We start from the raw sequence: 14,019 nt of genomic DNA on the forward strand, positions 1-14,019 counted from the left end.
TGAGATGTCAACCTGATGAAGCTGCTAAAGAGGACTACTTACATGCCAAACAGCATAAGAAGCAAATGATAAGAAGTAAGAGCAAACTAAACAAACGACAGAACAGATCTAAGCTCTGCAGACACGTCCAGTCGTGAATGGTGGAGGAAAAGTAAACAACTCATTGGAGGACGAAGGCGGCCAGAAATATCCCCATTCTTAATGATGGAAGTGCCCAACATATCAATGTAAAAGATAAGGCTGAAGGATATGCAGAAATCTCAGCCAGAAGTCTTGAGTGAATGATCCACCTCTGTCTCCAGCATCACAAATACCAGACTGCACCCAAATCTATTCACGACACGTGAAATCACGAAATGGTTTGAAGCATTGGACATTACCCAGGCTATAGACCCTGACAACAAGATGATAATAATACTGAATAATTGTGCTTCAGAATTTGCTTTGCGCCTAGCCAAACTGTTCCAGTACAGTTCTAACAATGGCAACAATGTGGAAAGTTGCCCAAGTACTTCGTGTACACAAAAAGCAGGACAAATCCGACATGGACAGTTGCCACCCCAGTATAATAAATCACCATTAATAACAGCACCACGCATATGTTAGGACTCGAATATAACTACAATAGTTGGTTAATAATTCCCCAAACGGAAATTGCACGATAAAACTACTTTTACACCATAATCCATCCACTATAACATAATGACTGACTGAGCAGGGTATTTTCCACCACAAGTAGGATTGCTCAATTACCATAATAATGATAAGGCCAATTGCTGAAGGTGTTGGAGGCGATGACTCAATAGAACTAGATTTCCATCTTGAGATGGCAGCAGCAAATGCGCACGAAGACAAATTAAAATAATAAAGTTCCAGTTCACAAGACAGTGTAACATTAAAGGACTGAAATTGTTAAGGAAACGTCTGCACCTACTTTGGTCAAGATGTGAAATTACAGTGTTAAAACAGAAAAAAAAATGACATTCTAATGTTCAGAAGACATCAATATCTTAATTACTAAATTAATGGCCTTAAGGTGGAAAAACTATATGTTAAAGTAAGGGAAATTAGGCAGTTCAAGAGAAGAAATATTGAAAAGGAGACATAAAACCAGTAAAGATCTTTTTAGAAAAGTCCGCAGCTGACAGCCGGGATATTGGTGAAGTGGGAGAATTGCTGCAGCTCAATATATTTCATGCCGCCAATCCTTAATTCCTACAATTTACCTGCAATGCCCATAGCTGCAATGAAAAAATGGTAAATGGCAAATAAATGGCCCTTCTGTATTCCGTGCATTTCGATCAAAGGATCTGAGCACCTTGTGCCATTAAATGAAGAACGTTTGCAATTATACCTGATGCCAGTCCCCAGGACGATAATTAGATGGATTATTTTTCCCCGTGTAATTATTGCCTGAGAACAGATTGATGCAGTGATAGTAGGAACTGCAGATGCTGGAGAATCTGAGATAACAAGGTGTAGAGCTGACGAACACGGCAGGCCAAGCAGCATCAGAGGAGCAGGAAGGCTGACATTTCGGGGCCTAGACTTTTCTTCAGAAAAAGAAGGGTCGAAACGTCAGCCTTCCTGCTCCTGTAATGCGGCTTGTCCTGCTGTGTTCATCCAGCTCTACACCTTGTTATATCAGATCGGTGCATCTGCTTTCTGGCAGTAATTTATCTCTCAATAGAACAAAATAGTTTTTTTTTCTTCTTAATGTAATCTGACTCGTTTCGGAAGTGAAGTGCCAAGTGATTACAAAGACATCAACTAGATATTTTCCACCAAAAAAAAATGTCATTTAGACACACACACACATTACATATGGTCCTTGGGAAGCCCAGTCATGTTTTTATTCCTGGTAACTAATTAGTCACTAATTAGACTTAACCTTCAATCCCCCTGAGACTGTATAACCATGTTTGCACTCTAAATTATTTGTACATTCAGTCTGGACCATTTCAGTTATGAACAGATAGATTCCATGTGCAAAGAAACACGTATATACATTTACTTGTCCAAGTCCGTGCTGTTAGATTAAAAGTAAGTAGCTCCCCTACAGCACTCTCAGATTCAACATGACCATGCCCAGTATAAGAGAGGTAAGCTTGCTGTCGTCCTATCCTCTTCAGTTTATATGTGAATTCAGTGCAAACCAGTTTCACTCAGGAAATTTACATTCTGCGCATAATTTCACGTTGGATGTTTCTATACACCATGGCAGTAGATTCATACAAGTCGAACCAAATACCATTCAGCATAGGCGGGCTTCCTTATTGCGGTAATCAATAAGTTCCCAACCAAACTGAGCTCCTATTTCTCGGCAGTAGTAATTTGTCAAAGATTTGAACACTCATCTCGTGTATTAGATGACATGAACATGAACCACTATCTGACGGAGAGTAGTTAACCAAACTCGCCACTTGTTCAACTCAGAAGAAGTGTCCAGTAAATGCAGAGGAGGCAGGAGAAACTCAACAGTTTAGAAGAAGAATCACTGCCGTTGTCATACCAGAAACGTTAGCTCTGTTTCTGTTTCCAAAAATTGTGTTGATGTTCTCCAGCGTTTCTGTCTTTGTTTCAGATTTCCAGCATCCTCATGAATTTAGTTTTATCAAAAGGAGTCATTGAACTTGAAACGCTTTTAAAAAAACACTTTTCACACATCTCGCCAGACCAGCCGATGTTCTCCAGAATTACCTATTAGGTTTCAGATTTCTAATATCTGCCTTATTTGTTCCTTTATAAAATATTTCCTGTGCAACTGGGCAATGTGTTGTTGATATTATGCCTCGACTGTTGTGTGCTGTGCCCGTCTCCTTATTTGGAAACAGAGATGATCAAAAGATTTGTTGAAGATTCTCTCGACGCTATTCCAGAGTAAAAACAAACAGCTTATCACATGAAGACACTTTGGGACAATACATTTGGAGTTTGGAATAACAAAATGTGATCCTATTCGCACACGACATCTCGTAATGAGACATAAAGTGTGTATACTGGCAGGGTGGCGCGCAATTAAAGAATAAAAAGTCCCCATTCAAGATGGAGACAAGAAAAAAAATAAAGAAAACAAGGAGTGATAGTTGGTTAATTGGCTAATCGAATTTAATCTGATTAAAATTTCAAGGCCACTTTCAAAAGTACTCTGATAAAGTTTTGCCCTACACTTAGCAAGAATCTATCAAACTCTTTTATAAAGAAAACAAAAATTGTTTCCTTCACAATTTGAGCCAGTAATTCTCAAAACTTTAGGATCATTGTGGGACAATATCACACACAATCTCTACTTTAAATGGGGGATACCTTATTTCTGAAAAGCTACCTCTAGTTCTACATCACCACACAAGAGGGATCATCGTTCTTCGGCGATGGTGTCAAGTGGCCCCAGGATCATATGTTTCAAAAAGTCACTTTTATCGTTTATAATATAAAGCAGATACAGGTCTAACCATCCCAGTCTTTCTGATAAAACAATACGTCTATTCAATGTATGAGCCAGGTATAAGTCTTTGAACACATTTATATCCTTACAGAAATAGCAAGGTAAATACTGTACGAATACCAAAAAAAAAAATCCTTGCTGCTAGTTTTTATGTTTTGATTTAATTTTCTCTCTTGCTTTTGTTTTTATTTGACTACTTTTTGTCCTGCTTCCTCTGACTGCTTTTATTCCTGCTACTGTTCCTTTTCGTGGTCATTGCCTCTCTCCACGACTTTCCCTTGCCTTCGTTGATCGCCGTTTGTCTCACTATCCTTTGGGCAATGTTCTCACTGTCTCTGATCTCTGCACTGCACTTATTGCTGCTGCTGTCTAATGCCTCTGGATCGCTGGCTTGTCTCGCCACTGCTTTGAGCATCTTTTCATTCTTGTTGTTTCTGTACCACCTTTACCCCACTGCTCCTCACTCAACCTCCAATGCTGTGTACTCATGGCCAGACTACTTAAACATCCCCCATCCATTCCTGTCGTAGTGCTGAGCTTTCCGACTTCTCTATTATTATTTTATTCGCCGTTGTTGACACGGTTTGATTGCAAATGCACTCAATATTTGAGTGATCAATGCTTTCAGGTTCAACAGGTTCTAAGTGGTTGAACATGAGTAGCACCAATTGCCATTGTGGAATTTGATCCGCTCTTCCCAGATTGTTACCAGCCATCTATTGCTAGTCCAGCGAAGTTCCTCCTGTTCCACCGTCTCACGGACAGCGCACATTCGTGAAACATTTCTCCTCTTGCATCCTTTTACACAGATATTCCATCTCTGTGCAACGGTATAGTATAAAGCAATACGAAGAATGTGACCAAAGTTTCACATATAAAAACATGTTCACCTAACCGCATTTACAGTCTCAAGCCAACAAAGAAAGAGATCTCCATTCATTCACAGACGCATTAGGAGAGACGAACACCCAGAAAATGACAGGACAAGTTGTCTCTTTTTTCCTCTGTTTCACAGTGAACATTTTCTGAATTGACTGTAATGGAAAAGGCGAGGGTTTGTAGGTGAAATTCTTTATCGGCAGGTTTAATACTTCTACAAGCACTACCTTAAAAAGCAGAATATACTCCCATTAGATATTTATCCCGATGTCTTTAACGAAGTCTATGAGGAAGCAATCCTTTACAATGCAATCTTCGTTCGACCAGAGAAAGAGACCATGCGGCCCACCTTGTCTGGTTCTACCTTTTTCCATCAATCATTATTAATGGGGAAATTATTAGCACTGAAGAGGGACGACACCCCAGGACATGATTGTTTCTATGTTCCAGTGTTAGAGGAGGTGGAGGAGCACATCTCCAATGTCAGAACCACAATCCTTCAGGGTTCATTGGATTTAAGAATTGTACCTCTGGATAAGAAATTTGCTCATGTCACTCTTCTCTTTAATCAAGGGGACAAAGGAAATTCAGGGAATTGTAGATTCCTTAGCTTAACATCTGTAGTGGGAAAATCGTGGCAGTCTGCAATCAAGAATAGGGTAACTGATCACCTCAAAACCTTTCACTTAATTGGGGGAGAGTCAGCATGGATTCACGAAGAGTAGGTCATACTTGACAAACGTCACAGCGTTATTTTTGAAGAGGTGACAGATCGTGAACAACAATAAGTCGATCATTATTCTCTCTATGGTCTTCCAAAAGTTTTTTTTTTCTTCATTTGTTTATGAAGTTTCACACAAGTGAATATTAGCTAAAATAGAACCAAAGAAGTGAGGACATTGGTAGGAAATTGCTTGAATGGCAGTAAATTATTAGAATAGGGGTAAAAAGAAAGATAGAACTCTGGAAATCAGAAACAAAAAGAAACACGGAAATTGCTGGAAACGCTCAGCAGATCTGCCATGATCTGTGGAAAGATGAATGTTTGAATATTGCATAACTTAGTTTTGAAGAAACTTCACCGAACTCGAAATGTTAAATCTGATTTGCCTCCACAGAAGATGCCAGACCTGTTGAAATCTTCCAGTAGTTTCTGTAGAATAATGGGTAAGTACTCAAAATGACAAGATGTGACTAGTGGTGTCCAGTAGGCATCTGCCTTAGTGCCTTCATTATTCACAATGTTCACTAACGACTTGGACCTGCATAAATAGTCAAATATCGAAATTTCCTGAAGGCAATATTGTAGACAGTGTAGACAATATTGGGCAATATTGTAGACATTGTTGACAACCACGTACTAATACATCAGGATTGATAGTTTAGATGTTGGCCAAAGCTTTGGCTGGTTGGTCTTAATGCAAGCATGTGTGAGGTTATCCAATTCGATCTGAAGAAGGGACAGAGACATTTTAGAAGGCACAAAGTTAAATGAAGATAGAGAGCGGCAGAGACACTTCACTGAGGAGTATTCTGAGAGAAGTCAGCTCAGTCACCACGGCTGAACAGTAGAAGAACGAAGAATCTCCCCACCCCAGCCCGGTGATAAACAGGAAAAAAAACATTTAATAGAGGGCGACAGAGAGACTTCATTGAAATGGATTCTGAGAGACGTCTGCTCAGTCACCACAATTGAACAGCGAATCAAGGAAGAACTCCCTTCCTGCTGATAAACAGAAGGAAGAGCATTCAATATAGTGTGGCAAACAGACTGCATTGAGGAGGGTCCTGGGAGAAGTCAGCAGTGTTACCACGACTGAACGGTCGTTGGAGGAAAAACCCCCATGGCAACCCAGTGATGAACAGGAGGAAAATAATTCAATAGAGGGTGACAGAGAGCCTTCACTGCGGAGTGTTCTGGGAGGAGTCAGCTCAGTCACCCCGACAGAACAGTGGATCGAGGAAGAGCACAATGTCAGGGAATGGTAATCCCCAAAAACTACATTACTGTAGTATTTCCATCCTTCCCTGCTCTTCCAACAGATAAAAAAAAGACGACAGAGAAAATGAGAGGGGCTGTTCGAAAGTTTGTTGAAGCATCGAAGTTATTTTGTTTGTTTGTAAAGATTGCATTGTAATTTAGTTAACCAGCTAATTGGAAATTCCCAACAAAACAGTTTAAGAAGGGCTGCAGTGTGATGGATGTGCTGCTGGCTGGCATAATTTTGGGCCTGGGGGAATACTCGGCTTTATTGAGTTCAGTGAGCAAGATAAAGGCAATGTAAGATTATTTTTATCGTTTTCAGTGTAAAGAGACAGAGATGGCACTTAGAGCAGTGGTGCGCTCCTTCTGACAGATATGGGAGATCAGGGAGCAATCTAGTGTCCCTGACGGATATGCCTGCAGGATTTGTGACTGGCTGCAGCTGCTCACAGCTCACGCCAAACGCTTGGAAATGCAGTTGGATAAAATGAGGATTATGCAGGGGCAAAGAGTGTGATAGAAACCAGTTACAGGGAGGTGGTCACGCCACGAGTTCAGTCAGGAGGAAGGGTGACCGCCAAGAGAGGCGGGCAGGTAGTGCAGGAGTCTCCTCTGGCTATTCCCGTCTTTAATATGTATATCATTCTGAATACTGATTGAGAGCTATAGTTTCTCAGGGGTTTATAACAGAAGCAGCCGGACCTGTGTTGACTCCCTGGTGCCAGAGTCAAGGACGTCTCTGAGCGGTTACCGTGGAATTCTTAAGGGGGGAATGAGCAGCCAGAAGTCGTTGTGCACATTGGTAATAAGTCATAGTTAGAAAGAGCGATGAGCTCCTGTGGAGTGAGTGCAGAGCGTAAGGAAAATGGCTGAAATGCAAAACCTCGAGTGTAGTAATCTCTGGATTACTACCACTGCAACGTGCCAGTGACCCAAGGAATACAAAAATAGGACGGATGAACGCGTCGTTAAGAAATTGGTGTAGGGGCAGGGTTTCAGGTTCTTAAATCATTGGGACATCTTGTGAGACAAGAGTGACCTGTTCAAGAGGGACGGGTTTCACCTAAACTGGAGGAGGAACAGTATTCTCTCAGCGATGTTGGCTCATGCTAATCGTTAGGCTTCAAACCAGAGTGGCAGGGGCCTTTGAACCTGAGCAGCAAGTACGCAAATAGAGGGATTGAGGGTAATGTAGATGTTAGAACCAGTAAGTCAGAAAGGACGCACAAGCAAAGACAGGTAAATGCACACCAAAGTACTAATGGGCTGAAGTGTGTTTATTTCAACGCAAGGAGTATTAGAGGTAATGCTGGTGAGCTTAGAGCCTCAATCAGTACCTGTGACTATGGCGTTTTGGTCATTATAGAGACTTGTTTGACGGAGGGAGAGGACTGGCTGATCAACCTACCAGGGTTTCGTTGTTTTAGACTAGACAGAGAAGAAGATAAAAGAGGTAGAGGAGTTGCATTACAAATCGGGGAGAATTTCACATGTAAACTCTGAGAGGACACCCTAGAGGGCTCGTTCACTTAGAAAATATGGATTGAGCTCAAGGATAAGATGGGTGCAAAGACAATGAAAAGATTATACCTCAGCCCCCAACAGACACTGACACATTGAGGAAGAAATATGCTGGCATATTATGGAAAAATGCAATAAAAACAGAGTTGTTATCATGCATGACTTTCAATTCCCCAACATTTACTGGGACACCCTGAGAGCAAGAGGCTTAGACGGAGCAGAATGTGTAAGTGCATCCAACAGGTTTTCATGAAAGGGTATGTGGATTGTCCAGTTATAGGAGATGTCATACATTATACTGACTGTGAACCTGGCCAGGTGACTGACCATTTAGTGGGGCAGCATTTTGGAAACAGTTATCACAACTCCTTAAGTTTTAAGATAGCCATGAATAAGTCAGGACCTTGTGGTAAGATACTAGATTAGAGGAGGGCAAATTATGCTATTATTAGGCAGGAGCTAGGGAGTGTTCATTGGGCAGAGGTATTATTGGGCAAGTCCACATTTCACATCTGGCAGTTGTTCATAGACCTACTGATCAAAGTTCAGGACAGGCATGTTCCAACAAGGAGGAAGGTCAGGGATGGCAAGGGAAGGGACCCTTGCATAACGAGAAAGGTTGTGAATTTAGTCAACAGGAAAAATATAAGTATATGTAAGCTTTAAGAAGCTAGAATCGGACAAGATCCGTGAAGAATATAAAGAAAGCAGGAAATAACTCAAACACGGAATTAGGAGACCAAGAAAGGGTCATGAAATGACGTTGGCAAGTACGGTGAAAGAGCATCTCAGAACATTCTATGCATACATTTAAAAAACTAAGAAGATAACTAGGGAGAGGGTAGGACCACTCAAGGTTTACGGAGAAACTTGTGTTTGGAGGCAGAGGATGTGAGCAAGATCCTAAATGAACTTTTGATCGGTTTTTATCCAGAAGAAAGATATGAAGGACACTGCAATTATAGTGGAGCATGCTAATATGCTAGTACATTTTTTAGATCAGAAAGAAGTGGTGTTGGGTCTCTTGAAGAGTATTAAGTGAATAACTCCCCAGAACCCGATGGTATCTACCTTAGAGTCTTGAGAGAGCAACAGAGCACAGTGCTGGGGCCTTGACCAAGATTTTTGTGTCCTCACTAGCCACGGAAGAGTTCACGGAGGACTGGCAATTAGCTAACGTTGTTCCTCTGTTCAAGTAGGGAAATAGGGATAACCCAGGAAACTATAGACTGGTGAGTCTCATATCAGTGATTGGACAATTATTGGAGAGAGTTATTATGGATGGTATTTACGCACATTTGCATAAGTATGGCCTAATTAGGGACGGTAGCATGGATTTGTGTGAGACAGCTCATATCTTACGAGCTTGATTAAATATTTTGAAGAGGTGACAAAGATGATCGATGAAGGTAGACTATTGGATGTTGTCTACATGGATTTTAGTAAGGCTTTTGACAAGGTCCCTCATGGTGGGTTCATCCAGAATCCAGTGACTTGGCCACATGGATTCAGAATTGACTTACCCATAACAGGCAGAGGGTTGGTGGAAGGTTGATTCTTTTTCTGGCTGGAGATCCTTGACTAGTAATATTCTGCAAGTATCTTTACTGTGTCTTCTGCTTTTCATGATATATAAATAACTTGGATGAAAATGTAGATGAAATGAATGGTAACTGCAGACAGTACAAAGATCAGTGTAGTTGTGCACAGTGCAAAACATTTTCGATGGACAGTAGGACATAGGTTAGTTGCAGAATTGGCAGAGAAATAGCAGATGGAGTTTAGTCCAGTTAAGTGTGAGGTTCTGCACATAGGGAGATCAAATGTTATGGAAAGTATACTGTTAATGGCAGCACCATGAACAACATTGATGTACAGAGGGATCTTGGGATTCACATCTTTCGATCCATGAAAGAGGCCACTTGAGTAGATAGGGTGGTAAAGAAGCCTTGTGGCTTGCTTGCCTTTATTGTTCGGGGAATTTAGTACAAGAGTCAGGATGTCATGTTGCAGATTGATAAGACTTTGGTTAGGTCACACTTAGAGTATTCAATTCTGGTCGCCACATTACAGAGAGGATCTGGAGGCTTTGGAGAATTTGCAGAATATCTTTAAGAAGATACTGCCTTAATAAGAGGGTATGAGCTATGAGGAGAGGTAAGAAAAACTCCAGTTGTTTTCTCGGGACCACCGGAGGCTGAGGGGAGATTATACAATAATGAAATACTAAGATAGGGTTGACAGTCAGAATCTTTTTTCTCAGAATTAAAATGTCTAATACTAGAGGGTTGCATTTAGAGTGAGAGGGGGAAATTTCAAAAGAGATGTGAGGGCCAAGCTTATTATATAGAGAGTGGTAACAGTCTGGAACGAGCTACCGGGGTAGTGGTGGAGACAGATAAAATAGTAGTGTTTCAGGAACTTTTTAGGGAAGCACATTAATCTGCAAGGAATGGAAGATATGGAAGGCAGAAGGGATTAGTTTCATTTGGCATCATGTTCAGTATAGCATAGTGGGCCAAAGTACCCGTTCCTCTGCTATATTATGCTTTGTTCACAACGGATGTCTGAAGCGATTTGGGAAGTTCAGGTGCATTGCTCTTAAAAATATCATGAACTGGTGCAGAAAATTTTCAAGACTGCTAATGGACTGCTGGCCTTAATATCTAAAGGACTGGCATGCAAAGATGCGGACGTTATGTAGCAGTTGTACCAAATCCTACTTAGGCTACACTGTATTGTGAGCAGATCTGGGCAAGGAAATAATTTTTGGCCCTGGAGGAATTTTAGAAGCAGGTTTACAATCATATTAGGTTATGAGGAGATATTACACAAATTAGGTCTTTCTTTTTTAAGTGTAAAAATTTAAGGGCGATCTAATTGAGGTCTTCAGGATATTGACAGGGAAAGACAGGGTAGATAAAGATGCACTATGTCGATTGATTGAAATTTCTAGAACCAGAGGTCACGGTCTAAGGATCATAGCCAGGCCATTCAGGAAAGATGTTAAAAAGCACTGCCACACGGGAAAAGTAGTGGACGTTTCGTACTCTATCCCTCAAATGGCAGTCGATGTTAATTCAATTGTTAAATTTAAATGTGAAATAGCCACATTTTTAACCAGCAAGTGCATCAAGGCGTATGGACCCAAGGCAGGCAGGTGGAGTTAAGCCACAGATTAGCCATGATCTAACTGAATGGCGGAGCAGGCGGGGTGGCGGTGGGGGGGTGGGGGTGCTCTGTGGCCTCCTCTTGTCCCTATCTTGCAATCACGACGAAGTTTATCTTCTTGCTTCTCTGAAAGGTAATTCTCAGTTCTCGATTTGAATATTAAGAAATGAGTTGCCAGAGATAGTCAGATGAAATGCTGACAGCGGTACGATTTATACCCATGACTCAGCAAAGACACGAGTTTAAACCCAAAACCTTATACCTCTCGGCCACAACCACACATAGGCTTCACAAAGCCACATATTTGACTGCTACAGTAATGAAATGAATCAAGAAAATACGTCTCCGGGTGTAGTAATGAACAACTCGAGGTTTTTTTCATTCCTCCTTGAATGAAGTTGGAAACGTCTGCTCCTGCTAGGTTGCCCTTGCCAAGGTGGCGAGGAGCAGATATGTTGAAAAGGAACATTTTCCACTGACGAAGATTGGTTCCCTGTGGATTTCGATGTAAGGTAATTAAACAAAGACAGACTTGCATTTACATAACGTTTTTAACCACCAGCGGGTGTTTCACGGAACTTTGTGGGCACAAAATATTTTTTTTTGAAGTGGACACATGAGCTGACGCTACAAACCCAGCAGTTAATATCACACAAGCAGCAAGGGCCGAATGAACAGAAAATCTGTTTTTGTGATTTGGTTGAGGAAGAAACATTCAGCAGGGCAGCGGGGAGATCTCCTCTGCTCTTCATTCTAATAGACTAAAAGGATCTTTGTTCATTCTGGAGCCTCAATCCCGTTCATGCCTTTTTTTTTGCTCCTAACGAATAGGAAAGGAGATAATTCAACAATACCACACTAAGCTTAGTTTTTCTCATCTTACTGGGTACATCTTCCTGCTCCTCTATTATCAAAAATCCGATACAAAGTAACTCTCTAGGCAGCCTGTCGTTTCCTCAGTTTCAATTACAGTATCCTTTGCCTGTCTTTGAGCGCACACCTCGCACACTTTTTGACATGGTGAGTGACCGTTAACCTTCATTAATAAAGACATTGATTCCTGTTAATACGAATGAATTTCTAATCTGTGAGCAGAATGACAGTGAAAAAAAGGCAATAGCTCTCCCTTTCCGTGCTTAAGTAACCTACAGCCATTTTCATTTTGTCCATTTTTTAAACTCGAGGAGAAACGAAAGTCACATGACAGGTAGTGCATTGACTGAACATTTAACGGCGATTTATCCTCATACTGACATTAACAAGTTTATCTCCCTTTTGAGGCAAGAACACTTGCGCGGTAACTCGTCGTGGTAAAGACAGAAAGTGAATTGACGAGGGTTAGGGTTGCAATTAGTTTCCAAAATTAGAGTTTAGTTCCAAAATTATATCAAAATACTGCAGATACTGGAAATCTGAGCCAAAACATTTTGGAGAGCACAATAAGTTTGAGGAGCAGCTGTGGAGAGAAAACAACGTTGTTTTTCTTAATCTGATATGCCTGTTCTTCAACGCTGCTGTGTTTCTCCATTATTTCCTGTTTCTGTTTCAGATTTCCAACTTGCAATAAATGCTAGCCTATCGGTCGTGTTTTGCTTTTATCGCTGTTTTACAGTGCGATTAGTGATAATGAATGATGTCGCACAAGAATTTCACGGATCTGATGAATTTATCTATCATTAGTTGAAATAGTATATTGTCGTTTGCATGTGCAGAATTGAAACAGCCTAGACTGAGTATAAAGCTACCAATCTGAGCCGATGAGCAAAGATAAGACCCTGCCTGTATTTTTTATTCATTCACGACTAAGCAGCATTTATCTGTTAATTGCATCGTTAATTTCCCAGAAAGCAGTTAATAGTCAATCACATTGCTGTGGGTCTGGAGTCGCATGTTGGACAGACCAGGTAAGGATGGCAACTCCCTACCCAAAAGGACATTAGTGAACCAGATGGTTTTTTCCCCCAACAATCAATTTAGGGACATCATTAGACTCTTAATTCCAGTTATTTATTGAATTCAAATTCCATCATTTGCCGTGGTGGGATTATGAACGCCGGTTCCCAGTAAATTATCTGGGTTTCTGGATTAATAGTCCGGGATAATACCTCTAGGCCATCGCCTCCCCATAAATATAACCTTTCTGACCGTGTCAAATCCAGTCATAAATGTCACCTTTAGCAGTGCTGAACTGACCCTTCCGAAATTGAATGTAACACATGAAATGTTGTCAAGTGCATGATTTCAACGTTTAAAAGTGGAATTCTAATTAGTGAATGTATCATGATTCGATTTATCCAATTGATTGGACTGAACTGAATCTTTTTTAGACTGAGCGGTGACATTAGAAGAGAAGTCACTGGATATGGGTACTGCTGGCTAGGCCAGCATTTACTTCAAGTTGCCAGTTGCCCTAGAAAAGGTATTGGTCAGCTCCCATCTTGATATACTGCAGTCCATGTGCTGTAACTAGATGGCCAATGCAGTTAGGGAGGGCAATGCAGTATTGTGACCGAACGAAACAAAAGAAATGTCTATGTGTTTCTAAGTCGGGAAAGTGAATGGTTTGGAGGAGAACTTGCAGGTGGTGGTTTTCCCATGTATCTTCTGCACTTTCCCATCGAGATGGGAGCGCTCGCGAGTTTGAAAATGCTGTTTAAGGTGCTTTGATGAACTTATGCAGTGCATCCTTTTTGGATCCTATCGCAATGAAGAGGCTGTTTGCTTTGGATGAAGAATGACGTCAAGGTCCTTGGGTGATGCTGGCGCCGCACTGGATGAAGAAAAATTGGCATTGAAAACTATGGATCTGAATGGCGCTTTGTGTATTATATATTAATAAATGTAACGTGACTATCTTGTAACATTCTGATATTTCACTAAAAGAAGAGGCCCTTCTCCTCTTTACGAAAGGTTAAAAACACTCCATTAAATTAAAACTTCTGCATAATACCTGAAGCAACTGCACTCATGTTTGATACAAATTATAAACAAAAACAAACTACGTAATGGTCTGAGATAG

This window comes from Rhincodon typus, chromosome 42 (assembly GCF_021869965.1).
Source record: "Rhincodon typus isolate 14 chromosome 42, sRhiTyp1.1, whole genome shotgun sequence".
NCBI lineage: Eukaryota > Metazoa > Chordata > Chondrichthyes > Orectolobiformes > Rhincodontidae > Rhincodon > Rhincodon typus.